The 12589-nt window shown below is 34.4% G+C and overlaps 1 pseudogene; it reads left to right on the top strand.

Annotated features, from left to right (window-relative positions):
* The first annotated feature begins 4637 nt into the window (after positions 1-4637).
* Positions 4638-12589, top strand: part of LOC131859006 (clathrin heavy chain 2-like) — a 29987-nt pseudogene continuing 22035 nt past the window's right edge.

Genomic DNA, 12589 nt, shown 5'->3' with positions numbered 1-12589 from the left:
ATGTCATATGTCGGCTTACATACAAAATGATAATACATGTCGGCTCATTACAAATATATATGAATTATAAAATGCTTTGCCAGATACTACCCTTTGCCGGATCTCCAAGTGATGTCGGCTTCCCATACTATCCTTGATGTCGGTGAAGTGTCTATCAGATGCCGGTGAACCAAAATATGTTGCCAATGTTGCCATCAATGACAACATAAGAAACTGAATGAGTGTCAATTGCCAACAATAAAGGCTTAGACCCTATAAGTGTATTGTAACCATTTATTAATAAGCACTACATCAATTTGCTTTAGAGTGTGGAGTGCTTTCTAAAAAGGGTTGTCCCCACATAAATCATTGTGTTATAGTATATTTATTGTGTATTTATTTCCTAGTAACTATATGATTAGTTATATTTTTGCACATATGTCCTCTCATAGATAAGTGTAGAAGGTGTAATTTATACCTTTGCTTCCTTTCAAAATTGATCATGATCAATGTCAAATTGAAGTAAAATTTAAAAGCCAAATTTTTAATCTTTTTTATTATCATTTTTTCCACAGTCCATTATGAGCCTAGTTGGTATAAATTTGCATGAATAATTAATATGTATTAGTATACGAAAGCATCCAATGTGTATTTATTCACATCTTATTTTAATCCAAAACTAATATGCATTAAATAGAACAACAATTCTAGTAACACTTCACTTTGTAGTACTAAAAAGAGTCTAATCAATATTTCATTCATCTAAGACACCTACATGCCTAAAAAATATTGTCTTTAATCTATTCCATGATTATAAAGTTAATCCAATCAAGGGGCTTAACCTAGGAGAACTTAGACCTTGCAATTCTATAATTTCTCTAACATATCTTGTGATATGATAGTTATTACACCAAACCAAACATTAGAGGTAGAGGTGAAACAAGTCACTTAAGTACACAATCAACCAATTCAAATCCATGTAGTTCATATTTGTGGCACTTATGGAATTAAAGAATATATGGTGTACGAGATTAATCCATAAATTCAAAGAGTGGTCTAATTTGTATTTTTTAATTCGTCTTCCAATGCGTATGAGAAGTAATTTTAATTTACAGTTCAAAATTTATTACCAATATAGTAGACAACTATCTAATGACCAATTTAAGCAGCATAAAGATAGGCAGATGGTGAATAATAAGAGGGCGGTCCAGGATACAAAAGATTATGCTACTTGGACTATGGGGGAAAAAAGTATGATGTTAGAGATTTTAAAGATGAAAGGTGAGGCAGTTGAACTTTTAAAGAGAAGATATGATCAGAAGAACAATGAGATCAACCAGAAGATGATGCAAATTGAGGAAGGTATGAAGAAAATTATGGATAATAGTGTTTCTATGATGAAAGTTTATGCAGTCAATATGAACGCTTTGGTTTCCAGGTTGGAGAGAATTCATAATGAGATGAATGTTGTGGATCTGGTAAATGAAGTTGGGGCCTCAAGCTCGAAGATGACTCCTCGCACTACTAAGATAACAAGACAAAGCACTAAATTGGTGGAAGATTCTCTTCCACAGGACTTGTTGGACCTTAAGGAAGTTGCCAAGGCTATGTTGTTGCTTGAGAAGGAGGCCTCCCAGGCCTTAGACATTTTTAAGTAGGTGGTCTATGTTTGTTGTTGTTGCTAGCATCTCGCTGGCCTTTTGCTTGTCTTTCTATGGCTATTGGGTTGTATTGCTTATGGATTGCAGCCAGTTTTGTTTCTTAGACCTAGGTTCTTTTATGATACTCCAATGCTTTATCTTGAACTCTTTGATGTAAGGGGTTTCGGGTCCCCTCAAAACCTATTTTTGCTTAATAAAAAACTATCTAATGACCACTAGAATCAACTAAGTGCTTTTTAATTTTTTCAATTTTTTGTTACAATATGTCTTATTTATAAAACCTATTTCTTGTGAAGAAGACCTTTTATTTTTTATTTTTTTGTGAGCTCATTTTCTCTTATAAGTCCTAGTTTCTCCTTTAAGGGTTTCTCCCTCATTAGATACTTTTCAAATCTATATTTTTCTTATGCTATGTATTTTATTTTCCATATATTAATATAGATTTAATTTCTCCTTTCATACTTTCTCCATATCCATATTTTTGTTTAGAATTTGTGGTTTGTTAATATCTATTATCATTCCCTACTCTACCCATGCCTATATTCAGCTATAGGGTTCTATTTTTAGATGTGTTTGTTTTTATGTGTATCATTCATCTCATATCTAATTAGGGTTTTTACCCACTTGTATGTGTGGTATTGATTTGTTCATATTAGGGGTTGTCTTCACATTGTTCGATATTTTACCTCCAACTCACTTTTGTTTGTGTATCATGACACTCACATAACCTCTATCCATGCATATGTTTTTTAATCAAAAGAAGCATTAACTAGGAATTTGGCCATTTGACATAATCATAGACTATCCATAGTACTTCAACGGCAAAAAACCAAATGAAATTTCAATAGAAAGCAACCAAATATGAGTTCAGTAGAAAATAAAAACAATAGGGGCATACCCTGGATTAAAACATAACAAGAAAACCTAGGAACTAAGGGGCCAAATTATGTGCTCCTATCATGTTTATAACCCTCTCCCAGTCCCCAGAGAGGAACTTGTAGAGTTCCTTGGTATCCTATTTTTCATTCTCGTCTTCAGCAATCCTGTCACAGAGTAGGGAAAGAGTCAATGCTGAGTTGTGCAAAACCTGGATGTAGAACTTATTGATATTTACTTTTTGTTTGTCACTCATATCCAACTTGTTGTTGTTAACCCAGATCTCTTGTTTCAATTTCTGAATTTCCTCCTCCAATTTAGGCCTATGGATGCAGAGGTTTTGTAGCTCCCCCACCATAGAATCAGTGGGTTCAGTGTCCTCCTCATCCTTGGGGTCCCCATCCTTTCCCTTTTTCTTCTTTATCTTAATTTTCCTTTCATTACCAATACCTTTCGGGGTACCCACATCATTCTTTAGAGTTTGAGGCAAGACCTGACTCCAAACCATCAATAATATTGTATAGGTACAGATTCATCTGGGTTTCCATGAGTTGAGAGGAATCAAAACCCATAAGTGGGTCAGGGTCCACCAGACCAATGCAATCCATGTTGGTAGCGATATTCTCTTTCTTTTTGGAGTCATTATCAATTTTCCTTTCGTCACCCCCATCAGGATCTTTTTCCAAAGCAATATTAGTACAAACTTCAACCTTCTTATCCACAAAGTCCTTAGAAGCCAACCTGTAAGATCTCCATCTACCAATAGTTTCATCAATGGGTTCTTCCTCTTTCGACCCTTCAGAGCTAGAATTATCAATGATAATTCTTTTTCGTTTCTTGGTTTTTCCTTTATCTTTAGAGCTCGAAGGTTTCTTGTCTGACCCCAAGGAGGGCAGGGGGTGATAAGGAGAGATTAATTAAATGGTGGTAATAGAGGAAAAAGGCATCACATGAGAGGCAAGAGCCTCATTAGAAAGTTGGAAGAACCTAGGTGGTGTAAAACTAGAAGTGAATGTTGTCAAAGGGTGGGAGGTGGGTAAGGGAGGTTGAACTACCATAATATTCTTGGGTGGGCAAAGGGATAGATGGTAATCATAAAGCCTGTATATTAAACCCTGGTGGAGGGGAATTAGGGGTTTGCCTTCATTCTTGGGATCAAGGGTATCTTTGATAGATCTCTCCATAGAATGGAGTAAATAGAAGGTCAAACAGAGAAAATCATTATTTCTAAAATGGTTCATAAAAGGTAGATGATAATAGTAAAAAATCTTATGATGACCCTCCAAAGTAAAGTATTTCATGATTAGAAGACATACCACATCCTAGGGGTACTTGAGTTCTTCCCTGTCAAATCCACCTTGGAGTTTAACCGAGGTTTCCTTCCTTCTAAAGAATCTTCTCAAACCTTCACTATTGGTTGTATGGTTGTTGCATTTCCACCTTCCTTCCAAGGAAAGGCCGATAGCCTACGCAATGACTTCCTCCGTCACCTCGAAATAAAGTATGCCCACCAAGACTCGCCTCTTATTCCATGAAGTAACAAATTATATGGAGAGTTGTTCACTATGCCCTTTAAGACATTCCATAAAATCCACTACTCTCTCAATACAATAGTTCCATATCATAGCATCCTTCTTGAAATCCTCTAGACTATCCAGCTCATTGTGAATCCTATCTCCCCCTAACGCAGTCTCCTTAGCATAGATAGCTAGAGTACAAACATTAATATGTCCATGTTCTTTGTTACTTATGATTATTTCATCCTTCATACTTTTATGTCTTTTTATCCTATGGATAGAGGTGTTTCCTCTATGGATGTGTTGTTTCATCATGTGTGTGATCTTTCCTCTATAGATATTTTTATTGTTTTTCCCTCTACATTAGATACTTTCAATTTATTTATCCATGAGCTTTATGATGTTTTATTCTTCCTATGGCTAGTGATAAAAATATACATGAGTATAATGGAATATTACATTTTAACACCTCTCTCTCCCATTTTGATGATATTTTCATCTTAATCTCTCATGATGCATCTTGAGATCTTCCTTCATGTGATATTTATATACATAGTGAACCCATCCCTTTTATACATCTCATAATAGTTTTCCTTGTTCAACTATGGGTTCTCCTACTTGTGCATTTCTTGCTTCCTCTTTCCTTGATGAGCCTAGTGATATTGATATGCATTTTCCACCTTCAAATGAGGTTAGTATTTCTTCTATATCTTGTGGCTCATGGTCTATTGATAATATATTTAACAATGAGCATTGCAATAGTTTTTTTATCTTATCTTGATGTAGTTAATGAATTTTTTTCATAGCATTTTTTTTCCTATGATGCACAATATTTTAACACTCTTACGAAAAAGTTGCTTAGTGGTAAGGAAGATGCAAGGTTTCATGTTAGATCATTTTTATCTTAAAATTATTCTTTTATACATGATGATTGTACCTTGATGCATGTTTTTGGTGATACCTTGACTGATAATGCTAAACACTAATTTGATTCATGACATGATCCTTACACATAATTTCATGACCTTTCCTAGGTTTGTATAGATTACTTTACTACTAAACCTAGACCATGTGTTACTCCTGATTCTCAATCTTCACCTTCTAGTGGTGTTTAGTGGACCCGATCTATTTTTAAATGCATCATTATGATTTACCACTAATTAATGGATGCCCTCATTTGGATTCATTCACAATTTTACATGACATGACCAAGAGTACTCGTGGAGTACCTCCTCCTACATCCCATCTTACACATGATTTAGACATTCCTAAGAATGAAGAAAAACATGAGGATTTTTTTTCCATTTTAACTTGGTTCCACCACTACTTGGCAACACATCTCTCATTACTACACATAATATAAAAACACATATGGGTATGGGATGTCTTGAGAATCATATTTCACATTATGTGAACTACCTCATTAGTGAAACAACTCATCTAAAAGTTGGTATTATACATGCATTTAGCACATGACATTTTGACTTACCCTACACTAGGTGGATTTATATCTCCAATCTTCACAAAGAGTGATGATAAAAGTAATCCATTATGATACTAAAAAAATTTCGAAGTTATGTTCCTACCTTATTTTTATGGGGATCAATTAATTTCTAAGGTGTTCTCTTCAATTTTGAGTGCACGTGCACTTACATGGTTTTATTCATGATCACATGCTTTAATCACTTCCTTTCACAATTTGGCTAATGCTATCATGAATAAATTTATTAGTGAACCTAAGATATGTGTGTTATTAACCTCATGAAATGAAAAAATAAAAGTAAAATCCAAATCCATTACATGTCATATCATTCATTTTCAAAGTTTTGCACTACAATATGTAAATGTGAGTGTGCTTTTATTCAATAGTCATATTTTGTATCAATACATTTATAGCACTTTGTTGTATTTGGATAATGAGAATGTATCTTGTGATGATCGTCATGCACAACTCAAAGAAAATAAATTTAGAGAATTCACATTACTAAAGGGGACTCCATACATAGTATTAGAGCAACTCTTGAAAACAATATCATGATCTTACCCACACATGCATACATAGATAAATTGAAGATAAACATTGAGCATGTTCACAAGTCCATAACCCCCTCATCTTTATGAGGTTAAATATATTAAAGAAGATTATGTACATCAACAATTTGGTCATGTTCACTCTAACTCACCCATGTTAATGTTAGATGTGAAATAATAACCTAAAACACCTAATATAAAACCAACTACTAATATGTATGTAAACATTATCACAAGAGACACACGATAAAAGAAGAAAATCATAAAAAATGTAAGAATCAATGAAGAACATTATTTTAATATATTTTGGTATAAGGATTACAATGAGGATTATCCTAAACTTGTTTAATAATCTATGAGCATTACCACATACTATATATTCACTAATACATTTGGCCACAAATTCCAATGCAGGTTTCCGACGGACAAGGCATTTTGTGATCAAATTTGAGTTTTTTTTAAATGCCCAATAACGTCGAAATGCCGAAGACATTTTTTGATGAAGCCCATGTTAGTCAGAATTCCAACAACCACGGGCATTATTAAAAAATAAATAAAAGTGTGGGTTCATTTGAAAACCACGCGTGACAGATTGAATTAACTCTTGACTTCCTCTGCCTCTACCAATTCCTTTGTTTCTTTTTCCTCTTCCTCTACCTCTGCCTCTGCAAATTGAGTTCAACGTGTCCTTTGCCTCTGCCTTTGCAAATTGGGTTGTCTAGCAGGTGATATCGAAGGATTGAGTAGCTAGATTGGAGGGTATCGAACTGTTGGAGATGGTGAAATTCCTGTAGATTTTTGCATGTCTGTAAATTCTTGTGGACTTGTAGGTTGTGTGTTTGAATCATGTAAAGTTGGTTGCAAACAAGTTCATTTCAGAGTGTGTGTCTCATAAATTTGAGCTTGTCATCCTACCGATATGTTCTCATTTATCTATTTTTCTTTACTTTCCTAATGTTGTAGTTCCTAGTTATTGAAAAGTCTTCCAATTATCGATTATGTTAGATAAAGGCTAAAAGTATTGTATAAACATTAAAAAATAAGTAAACCCTATTTACTATACCAGAATCGGGACTTAAACAACAGTGATGTTCACATATTTATCAAAGTGGTGTTACAAAATAGACTTCAACTTCCAATTTTTGTCAAATCCACAGAAAATCCTTTTAAAATCAAATAAGATGATAAGCATTTGAATCTTCCATAGTTCAATTTGGCACCAGTTGTAGAGTGTGTTGGGATTCAATCTAACAGTTGGAAATTTTGCTTGAATGCCCCTTGTGCATATAGCCTTATTTTTTCCATCATATATAACAGATTTGAGAAATCTTTAAATGGATCTCCCTCGGTCAAATTTGTCTTGGTGTCATTCCCCTTCATTCTACCTGCTATTATCATATGTTGAAAGTTGTAAAACCCCCAAACATTTCTCTGTCCAGGAAGGTTTTGGTCATTTTTCTCACTTTTTGTGGAGTTGCAGACTTTTTGTTGACTACTGGACTTATTCTAATTGTCTAATATCCAGTTCCAACTATCCGTCCCACATGGAATTTGTTGGTTCCCAAAACCATAGATTGGAAATCAAAGAGTTTTGCCACTTCTCTTGATGAATTCTGAATCAGTCTTGGCCAAAAAATTGGAATGATCGATAGATCAATTTCCCCTGCACTTCAGGCTTCGCTAAACCAAGGCAGGTGAACCTATATCTAAAACCTAAAACTTTAGGTTAAAGACTTTTCTATAGAAAATTTAAGAAATTAGGTGACTTCAAGATGACAATTGTTCCTGAACCTAATCTTATTATCTGAAAACTGTAACTGCTTGCTTGTAAATGAATGTTTATAAAGTAGTGATTGTATGAATTAGAAATATGATTCCTTAATGAAAATTTCTTTGGAAATACTTTATTCAAATAAACAAAATCAATAAAAGACTAGTGCCTTGATTCCTTACTGGTTTCATATCATTTCAAATGAAAAATCCTACGTTTAACCTTAGAGACAGTTTTAATAACTTGTTAATGAAACAACACCATCATCTCAAAGGCTTCCATACAAATTGAAATTAAAATGTGACATCCAGTTAGTCTTACTAAATTTAACTTTACTTTGAAAGACCAATAAGATAATTTGAAGTTTGCCAACCAATCCTTCAAACTGATATTCAAACTAAAAAATTAATCTTAATTATAATAAACAACATGAGATTGCACAATGAAACAACCTATGTAAATAGATTTATCCAAGGAACTGATCAATCCATTGAAAAGATATATACCATCATGAATGAGAAACACTTGAATCTTTATATTGAAAATAAAATACTTAAACCAGTTGATTTCAGTGCATATCCTCCATCAACTTGGTACTTCCAAACAATGAGTTCATATGAAAATGCATAGAGATTTTCTTGATAAAAAAAACTATAAACTTGTGATATCTGTCTCTCCTAAAAGATCCTCCACATATAGATGAGGATTCAGTTTAAAAAATGAAAGGGCATACCCTTTCATTAAACTAAAATTATCCAGAAACTAACTAGAAACTAACTACCTAAAAACTGCCCTAACAAACTAAAACTATAAAATGCAAAGTCACATCTTTAAACATCTTTTGATATCTATGGCTTGTCTCCAAGCATCTAATCGCACTTCTGAATGTGCTTCAAATATCCCTCTAATTTGTAGGTATTTGCATTGTAGATAATATCTCTAACCACAATCTCCAAAGTGATGAAGTTTTCCATCTGCTCGATTTTCTGTCATGTCAAGTACATCAGACCGGGCAATGTTAAGGGAAGCACTGATAAGACTTTGGCACTCCACAATCCATTTATCCTTAATCTGTCCATTCTGATCTTCAATTTTTAGAAAACTGTGTTGTACTATTTTCTTACATTCATTAAATTCATTTTGCAATTCTGTGTCAAAGTCTTCATGCTTTTTCAATAGCTTTTGTATTTCTTTAATGACTTCACCATATGTATTGGAGTTCCTAGTCTGTTATAATTCTGGCTGTGAGATGTTGTATTATCCATATTCTTTTGATAAACAACCCAAAAATCTTCAAGGAAACCCTGCAATGTTTCAAATCTCTTAGTCAATAAAATAAAGGTTGTGTCAGCCCTCACACTCTATATTTGCCTTTTCAACTTTGTAATTTCTAGTTGCACTTCCTCACATTTCTTTTTCCACTTGAGACCCATCATAGACTTGTGGCATGAGATGTCCTCCTCTTTTTAGCAATTCTTCATATAATCCCTTGTGATGATCTCTTTCTTTGATCACTTTGACCAATTGTGCTTTATTAAATTTTGAAATATCAATACCCATATCAGCAATAACAATGGGATCTACTTCACCAACTTTCAATTTCATCAAGTGACCAAAGGCTTTATCTCCATAAATGATTTTTGGCCTCTTATTTGGAGGGTAAAGAGCCCAAAAAAGAAAAGCCTCTTCATTCTGGTCAAATCTAGAGCTGACATACACATCATTTACCCCCTGAATATCCTATTTAAAATCCTTATTCTTAGAACGTAACATACTATCAAAAATAAATGATGCACTCATGTCCCATCCTAAAAAGATGATGATGCCTGCTTCACTAAGAATTTGTCTTCAACTTTGAGGGGTTATAGTGGTCAATTCTAAACTAATTTCTTCCTTTAGTTTCCCCAATAATTTTGATTCTTTTTTAGGGGTTACATTTGGGATAGAGTCTCTCAGCTTTTTCCTTTTGAAATTATATAAAAAGGATTTAAATTCTTTTGACTTAAAAAAAACATCATCAGACACAAAGGCAGAATACTCATCGTATCTTGCATCACTATGGATGTTCAGCCCAAAAACAATTTTCTCTTGCAATTTTGGCTCTTCTGTTGTGTCTGGTGCTTGATGCCTAGATACCACCTCAACTTCTTCGGACTCGCCTTCACTCTCTTCTTCTTCAGTTTCCATTTCTTGTAATCTCTTTTTCTTTTCTTCCAATTTCTTGTTTAATTCATCAATGGTTGTCTGGGCCTCTTCCTCCTCCATGTTTCTAAACATGTCCTCTGCTTCCAAGTAAACATGAAGATAATCTCCCAGATTTTGACTTTTCTTGCAATTGTGAATATATCGCCTAGGGTCATAATTGACCCTAGCAGCATATTTGAACAAATTGTATTCTTCAATCAATTTCCTATTAATGGCTTCATAAGCCTTTGTTGATAAAATGGTAAAATCCCTAAAACTAAGAGTCCCAGGAAGGAAAGTCTGCTTATGCGTATCTCCAAAATGTTTGGCATTCGAAACACTTAACTGTCTCACAATATCTAGATAAACAATTATGTCTGGTACAAGTTTTGGCAACAGATATGGGGTTCCTTCAAAATCATAAATCCTAAAGCAAATAAAATCCTTGTGAACAAACCAATCGCCCCAGTTGTGATTGACAATACCTCTTTCATCAAAAATAGTAGGTCTAAGAAATATTTTAACTTCAGTGGAAATAGATCCTTCACACAGGACACCATACATCTGGTATAATGGCTTTACTATTGTCTTTTCAAACTTGATGTAGTTTGATTTCACATATCATGAATCCCAAACTGATGTCCACATCTGTACTGGTTGTTCTTTACCTGCTCTATCCATTGTGTTCAATTTTAAATTCATTGGCCACATACCCCTAAATCTTCCATAAAATAAAATCAAATGCATTAACAATGAGTAAAACCTGAAAGTGGGCTCCCTATTATCTCTGAGGTTCAAGAAACCTTCATGTAATTTTTCTACAAGATAAGTAGCATAATCAAAGGGTCGGCTCATAGATCTGTACATTTGCTGCTAACACCAACGGCCCAATATTAGCTACATCAAGGACCTATATACCTCCAACAGTATTTGTATGACATATAGGTGTACTATAAGTAGCGTCTGAAAATGTCCATGTTGAATGGGGGACCACCCTCTTTGATTAGAATTCCCTTCTCAACCCTATGGAAAGCTTTATAAGTAGTATCCATTTTAACAAATTCCTCCTCTAGTTATTCAAACGACAAGGGTACATCAGGGTTAGGGTCTAAGCTATTAACTTCATCTATGGTGCCACAGATAAATCCGATAAACACTTCGCCATTTGGAAACTAAATGCATCTCTTCATAGAATTATAATTTTTGACCAAGACTTCCATCAATCCGATATTTATGAAAACATTTGGAACAATTAGTTTACCTAAGTTGGTTATCCACGAGTTACAAATTGGTACTTATCTGTCCTTTCTCAAAAAATGAAACAAGAAGAGTTCATAACCTCTCACCTTTTTCCACACATATCCAACCCCTTTAAACCTTTCCTCAAGTTGGTCTTTTCTGGGCAAATGCTATTTCGACCTCCTTGATTTTGGGCCTAGGGAGTGCAATTGATCAATGATATCTTGATTCAGTTTCTATGCAAGAGGGACTTTCATTGTTTTGGATTTTTAAGACGTGGATTTGAAGCCCTTAGAACTCCTCTTTCTTCCTGATGAACTTGCAGCCTCCATGATGCGTGATGAATTGTGAGCAATAATTCTCCCCTTTTGTGTTTTTTACTAAGACGCAACCTGCATTTGGTTCTTAATTTGCCTCATGTGAGCCATCAATCTACTCAATTGCACACATTAAATATAGGTTGCTTTAGTTTCAGTTTTGACTTGTATCTGTAACGACTCATCGGTATATGCTTTCCTGATGAATTACTCCCTTGGTGCCATTGGCAATATTTTATTCCTTAAGACACTTTGTTTTTTATCGGTGCGTGTCTTCTAGAATCCTCCATCGGGTATCGACATAACCTTAAACAACCTCTGCCGCTAGTTACTTTTTCCCCGATGAATCTCTTACTCTATTGTTTCCATTGGGCATCGGGATAGCTTGACATGTTACACCCCACTCTCTTTAAGTTGTACCGATGACTAAGGCTTCTCTTCCTATTGATCTAAGTCTTATCAATAGCCTTATCAACTATCGACAAGACAACAATTTACATGTTTCGATAGCGAAAGTCATGCTGATGATACTTTAGTAATGACTCGGTCGGTGTATATCCTCTTGATGTGTCTATCGAGTATTGGGATAACTCCTATCCCTTTTAGTGATAGTTAATCACTTCCCGATGACCTTTGGCTTTGCTAGGGTGCTTTCTTCAAGGTAGGCTACACCAATGGTTTGATTTGCTTATAAAATGTGCTCCCCTTAATGAAATACACATGTTTATGATTTTTTACATATAAACTAAACAAAACCTTACACAAGCTCAACCTTTGATATATCACATAGATCTTGCCTCTTTGGCTAAATTTGTCAAAGTGAAAGCCTTATCTTTACTCAGTGCCACCCCCCAATTGCCCGGCTGATGGTTGACTCACTAGAGACAGATCACATATGGATGGGAATTGATGTTGTAGGATTACTCCCACACATAAAATTTCAGCAGTAACTATTCTCATGATAAAAATACTTGTTTAAAACAATAAGCAAATAGTATCTCAATAGCATAAATA

This window comes from Cryptomeria japonica, chromosome 10 (genome assembly GCF_030272615.1).
Source record: "Cryptomeria japonica chromosome 10, Sugi_1.0, whole genome shotgun sequence".
Classification (NCBI taxonomy): domain Eukaryota; kingdom Viridiplantae; phylum Streptophyta; class Pinopsida; order Cupressales; family Cupressaceae; genus Cryptomeria; species Cryptomeria japonica.
This window is presented reverse-complemented; position numbering and strand designations above follow the sequence as displayed.